Below are 6,000 nucleotides of genomic sequence, written 5' to 3'. Positions count from 1 at the left end.
AAAAATTGTTGGACTTCAAAACCCTCAAGAATCACTGGATTCTCTGAGACATTATAAGACTGTTGAAGGACTTGAAAACCCTCAGGAATCACTGGATTCTCTAAAACATGATAAGACTGTTATAGGACTTGAAAGCCCTCAGGAATCATTGGATTCTCTGAGACATGATAAGACTGTTGCAGGACTTCAAAAACTGCAGGAATCATTGGATTCCCTAACACATAAAAAGATTGTTGCAGGACTTCAAAAACTTGCGGGCATCATTAGATTCCCTGAGACGTGAAGCAATGGACAATAGATTGGTTTTAGACTATCTCTTGGCTGCTGAAGAAGGTGTATGTGTGATTGATGTTTACATACCCTTCTTCTAGGACTTCTGGAAATCTTTTACAAGACCATGTTGATTTATATTGTTTGTTATACCACTACTTACATGTACAATTCATGTTTGTTACATCACATCAAGCCTGCACTGACTGTGGGAAGAGTCATTACTAATAGCCTGTGCATTATTGCTATGTGGTTGTGTAATACCTCCCATGCTGATGGGTTTGTGCATACCTGTCTCAGAAACCTGCTAGCAATCCCCACTTCCCTTCCTAAGATATCAGGGAGGGCGTGATTATCTCCTTTTTAGTGCTTTCACCTCCCTTCCTGAAAAGTCAGGGGGGACATGATCACCTCCTTTTCAGTATTTTCACCTCCTTTCCTGAGAAGTCAGGGAGTATCTGATCACCTCTTTTTTGGGGTTCTCACCTCAGTGAAAAGTCAGGGATGGTATGACTACCTGTGTTCTAAAACAAAAGAAAGTGGGAGATGTAAAGGGCTGGAACTGAGCAGATGCACTTAGATAACTGAGCACCTAAAGCTAATTACCAATTGGACAATTACTCTATTAACATATGCTTGGGGGGTGGCTAGGTGGCGCAGTGGATAGAGCCCCAGCCTTGAATTCAGGAGGATCCGAGTTCAAATCTGATCTCAGACACTTAACACTTCCTAGCTGTGTGACCCTGGGCAAGTCACTTAACCTCAGCCCCAGAAAAAACAAAAACAAAAACATATGCTTGGAGGATGATCCTGCCAACTATTCTGTGCTGGCTGGATTTGTGGGTGTGGACAGACAAGAGATCAGAGGGTGGAGTAGAACAAGCAGATTCATTCTTTGGAGGTGGAAAGAGAGAAAGGAGGTGTAGAGATTCCTATATCTAACCCCCTGATGATGGCCCCAAAGACCAAGAATAAAGACTTTTACTTATCCTGACTCTGGCTGATTCTAAGATATTCAAGGTACTAACATGGTCATTACAACCACCCAGGGTTTGCTACATCATACCAAAGCAACAAGTCTTTTCAGCATTGAGTCCCACATGTCCAGAAGCAATCAAGGTTCAACATCTTCAAAGTACTAAGCTCCTTTAGCACTGAATCATGTACATAGTCATTTAGAAATATAAAGATCAGCTTTGTACATGCTATATTCAACTCATGATACATATCCATATCCATATATATGGATAGAAATTGATCTATAGACATATACACATATATGAAACGTGACACATTGTGTGATGTTGGGCAAGTCAATTAATTTCTCAGTGCCCAGGCAATTTTCTAAGATTCTAAATTACAGACAGACAAGGTAAGTTGCCCATCTGACTACTTAGTGGTTATTTCTAAACTGGGATTTCCCCACACTGATGAAATTACCCTTTGCTCCCTAAAATACAGTTCAATGGTCCATTTGCAGAAATTTGCTTAATTGCTGATAACACGTATATATCAGAACCCCCCTGAGATTTTTCTTCAGTCAGAAAAGCCTGTTTCATTTCTATGTGGTTTCAATGAAGTTTTATTACAGTCTTCCTGTTGTTGCCTTTTATCAAAAATGAATCGATTAATTAAATTCACATCACTCTTTAGGACTTAATGATGATGGAGGCTTTGTTTTTTTTTCTTAGAACAAAGCATTTGAAGGACAGAGACTACATTTAATTTGAGTGCTTCTGACACATCTAGACATTGAACAGATAACATATTAAGACAATGATGATAATTTGGTGCAGGATAAAAATGTAAATACAAGTCATTAAATGTTTCAAGAATCAAAAATTTGGCTGTGCCAAAGGACAATTTTTGTTGGGGGCTAAGATCATGAGAGAAAGACCAATTTCTTTCATAAGTTAATAAGACTGTGTTAGATTCATAACATCAAAAAAAATCTCATTGTTCCTAAATCCTCTTTGACTTTTCATTCTTATCTCTGCATGTGCAATCTGGTTTCTATCTTTTCAACATCTCTCAGATATCCTTTCCTCTGGAAGGTAGGACTATTCAGATTTTTTATTTGTATCCATCCTTCAGTGCTTATGTGGGTATTTCATAAATTCTGTTCATTTATCCATTCATAATTTCCACTGGAAGGTTAAGAAATATGGCCTAGGATCACACATAGTCAGAAATAGGTTGAATTCAGGTTTTCCTGATTCTAAAAGTGGCTTTCTTTCCATTATGACACAAAGCCTCTCATTAAAGCAAGTACAAGAATAATCAAGGAAAAAAGGCTGAAGGAGGGTGATTCAGGGCGTTGTTATTGTTTAGTCTCAGTTGGAGGGTTTTTATAAAACAGAAAGTCATACATTCAAATCCACGATGTCTAAATTTCATAAGTCAGTCAACCATACCTCAGGATATTGATGCTTTGGGGGTGTCTTGGTCTTAATTATAATTTGTTCTTTATTAGAGCTTCTTCCACGCACTCAATGAACTTAACTTAAAATTTAAAAATGAACTTCTAAATGGACAATCTTTTTTAAAAAATAAACTTTCCCTTTTTAGCTTCACTGTTTTAAGTGAATTTCTCCTGCATCTAATTAAGCACAAATTTCTTAATTTGATATCTCCTTCCAAACACGCCACCTTTCACTCCTTGTATGGTAGAAAGTGTTTCCTCAGTCAAAGTGAGAGAAAACAATCTTTAAATAACTGCATTGCTGGATGTAATGGAAGGGTACCTTGACTTGGAGGTAGAAGGTCTGGTTTTTAGTTCTTGCTCTACGAACCCTTTTTAGGCAAACCATTTTACTGTTATTCAATGTCTTTTTTTAAAAAGTTCAATTAATTTCAACACAACTCTATTAAGTAGCTACTCTGTGCAAAACTGATGGACATAACTCTAGGATTCTTGGAGCTTCATTACCTTTCCTTGGTGTAAGTAGATGTCATTTTCATCACATCATCATTATGCATAAGGAAACTTTAGGAATTACCTAAACAACAATCAGAGCTACTAAGTCAAGCAATGCATAAAATGCTGAGTCTGTATGTCATTTTCATCACATCATCATTATGCATAAGGAAACTTTAGGAATTACCTAAACAACAATCAGAGCTACTAGGCTAAGCAATGCATAAAATGCTGGGCCTGAAGTTAAGAACTCTTTGGGAGTTCAAATGGGACCTCAGACCCTTTTTAGTTATGTGACCCTAGGCAAGTCATTTAACCCTGTTTGCCTCAGTTTTCTCATCTATAAAAAGAGCTGGAGAAGGAAATGTACCGGGCTCCACTGTCTTTGCCAAGGGAACCCCAAATGGAGTCATGGAAAGCCTCAAATGACTCAGCATCCAATCAGATGGGAAGCCTCCTAGTAATGTGAAAAATACAACGGTTCTGATATCTAGTGCCCTCTGTTCAAATCCTGCCTCTAAAGCTTATTACCTCTTTGACCTTGCAAAAATACCAAGGCCCCTTCCTGGGCCCTTTTCTTCATCGGTAAATTAAAGTGGTTGGATTAGATAAAGTCTGAAGTCCCTTCCAACTCCAGGTCTCTAATGCTATGAGAAGAATAAACATTTATTGAGTGCCTATAACAGTATCTTCACATCATGTTATTTTTGCCCAGGAGTGTTTCATTTTACCCTTCAAAAAAGCTCATTTAAAAATGGGAAGCTAGACTTTCTTCTTAGTGTGTATGCAATCTTATCATTTCAAGGAACTTCCAAGAGATCATCTTATACAATCTCCGGTCCCATCCAGACCTGAAGCTAAAACTAGTACAGCAAAAAACTTTCACCATACACACCAACCTATTAAGAACCTTTAAAAATTAAGCAAATTAAACAATCACTGGAAGCCCTTCTCCCACTTACCACGGCCATTAATCCTGATGATTCATGTTGAAGCACAGAGGGAACATCATTTGTCTGTAGAAGTACAAGACTCACAAAAATGGATTTTTGTTTGTTTTAAACCTGCACAATTCCTTTTGGTCAGGAGCATGTGTGCTTGTACTATTGTGCATGGCAGATCTAAATCATTCTAGGGAAACTTGAGGTGCTAATCTTATATTTAGACATCCCTGGTCGTAGGAGGTTCTATAATGAGTCTTGGTTAGTGACTAGGACTGGTGCTGGTTTTGCAGTAGGAATGAGAAGCCGACACTTCATCCCTAAACACCTATGTGGATGAGCATGAAGAGTTTTGCCTCCAGATTTGCTCTCCCCTGAGTGAACAAGTTGCCCTCTTTTCTGGCGAGCACTATCTTTCCTCAGAAGTAACTGAATCTTTGCTGCTTTCCTAGTATTAGTTGTACGCCAAAGTATACAGATACAGAAATCCAATCAATTCTCCTTTGTCTTCCTCCCCGGGCACCCTGGCTCTCTATTTTGATCCCTAAAGATAGATGTAGAGGTGGGGTGTAGATGGGAGGAAGGTGGGAGCTCCTCACCCGTTCAGTAAGTAGGGAGTGGAAGAGAAGAGTCAGGATCGCCGCTAGTGGCGGATAGGGGAGGGAAGGTGTCTGGACCTGGGCCAGCATGAAGGCATATAGAGGCTTCCTTCTGGGTGCAGGCGTGTTGTAAGGCTTAGTGCACTAAAGTTCTCTCGGTGGCTCTTCCCCGCTATCAGTTTTTTTGGTTTTTGTTGTTGGGTTTTGGGGTTGGGGTTTCCCAGGGAGTTGGCAAAGCACTGCAGTTGGCCCTACCAAAGTGCAGCCTTCCGAGAGTCTCAGAAGAGGTGGAAGCCGGAGAGAGATGGGGATGGGGTTGGAAGGAGGCACGCGGGATCTCCTCCTCCCCTGCCCACCCCCTCTCCTGGGTTGCCCCTCCCCGGGAGCCGCAGCGCCCCTGCCACGCAGCTCCTCTCCACGCCTCCAGACTCCCCTGGAGCAGCTCGGCGCTCTCTCCTTCCTCTCACTTATTCCCCACCTGCAGGGGGCCCGCCGAGCTCCAGCTCCTTCCCTGCGGCGCGGACTGAGTGGGAGCTTCGCGCAGCTGCTCCCGCTGTGGCCCGGGCTGCCGAGGCGGCGGTGCGCTCTGCGCGCAGTAACCGACTGCGCGGGAAGCGCTCGGCTGAGCCAGCTGCAGCAGCACCAGCTTCCTCGCGAGTCCGGCCTCGAGTCCCCGGCGGCGGACAGGGGAGCCCCGCCACCTGCGCCGGGCTCCCAGCGGCTCCTGCCCGGGGCAGGCTCTCGGAGCGCGCAGCCCGCGCTTGGTGCTGCCTATGGGAGCTTCCCGGAGCGCCAAAGAGTGGCAAGACCCGGGGAGTCTGAGCCAGGGAGAACAAGGCAAGTGTCTCTGCGGGACAGAGGGAGAAGGTGGGGGCAGGTCTCCCTTTTCCTCGCTTGCCCCTGACAGTCCTTCCGCGATTTCCCCATTCTCCCTTAAAGCTCCCCCTCTCCCCCCATTCCGGTCCCTTTCTGTGATCTTTAAACTGGCTTCTGACCCTTGGACCATTAACTGCATGTAAGCGCTTTTCTCAAATATGTTACCGGCGAGGGGACGGAAAGGTTTGGATTCCATTAAGCGCTGGGGGTGGTGGAGGGGAGCAATTGCGTTTCAAATAGCCTTACACCTACTTCTTTCTCTGCTGTCCCTTTTCCCCCCATATGTCTTGTGGAGAAATCCTCCAGGACTCTCAAGTCGAACATCACCCAAGCGCCCACGATGAAAGTAGCCCTAGTTGTTTTGTGGGGCAGGAGAGAGGAAAATGCCCTTGGATTT

At 43.3% G+C, this 6,000-nt stretch overlaps 1 protein-coding gene across 1 annotated transcript in view; it reads left to right on the top strand.

Moving 5' to 3' along the window:
* The first annotated feature begins 5,281 nt into the window (after positions 1-5,281).
* Positions 5,282-6,000, top strand: part of CRACDL (CRACD like) — a 227,623-nt gene continuing 226,904 nt past the window's right edge. Inside the window, exon 1 of the mRNA XM_074300363.1 lies at positions 5,282-5,564. The gene's annotated coding sequence lies outside the window, so the exon portion shown is untranslated. The remainder of the gene's footprint in view (positions 5,565-6,000) is intronic.

This window comes from Sminthopsis crassicaudata, chromosome 3, assembly GCF_048593235.1.
Source record: "Sminthopsis crassicaudata isolate SCR6 chromosome 3, ASM4859323v1, whole genome shotgun sequence".
NCBI lineage: Eukaryota > Metazoa > Chordata > Mammalia > Dasyuromorphia > Dasyuridae > Sminthopsis > Sminthopsis crassicaudata.
This window is presented reverse-complemented; position numbering and strand designations above follow the sequence as displayed.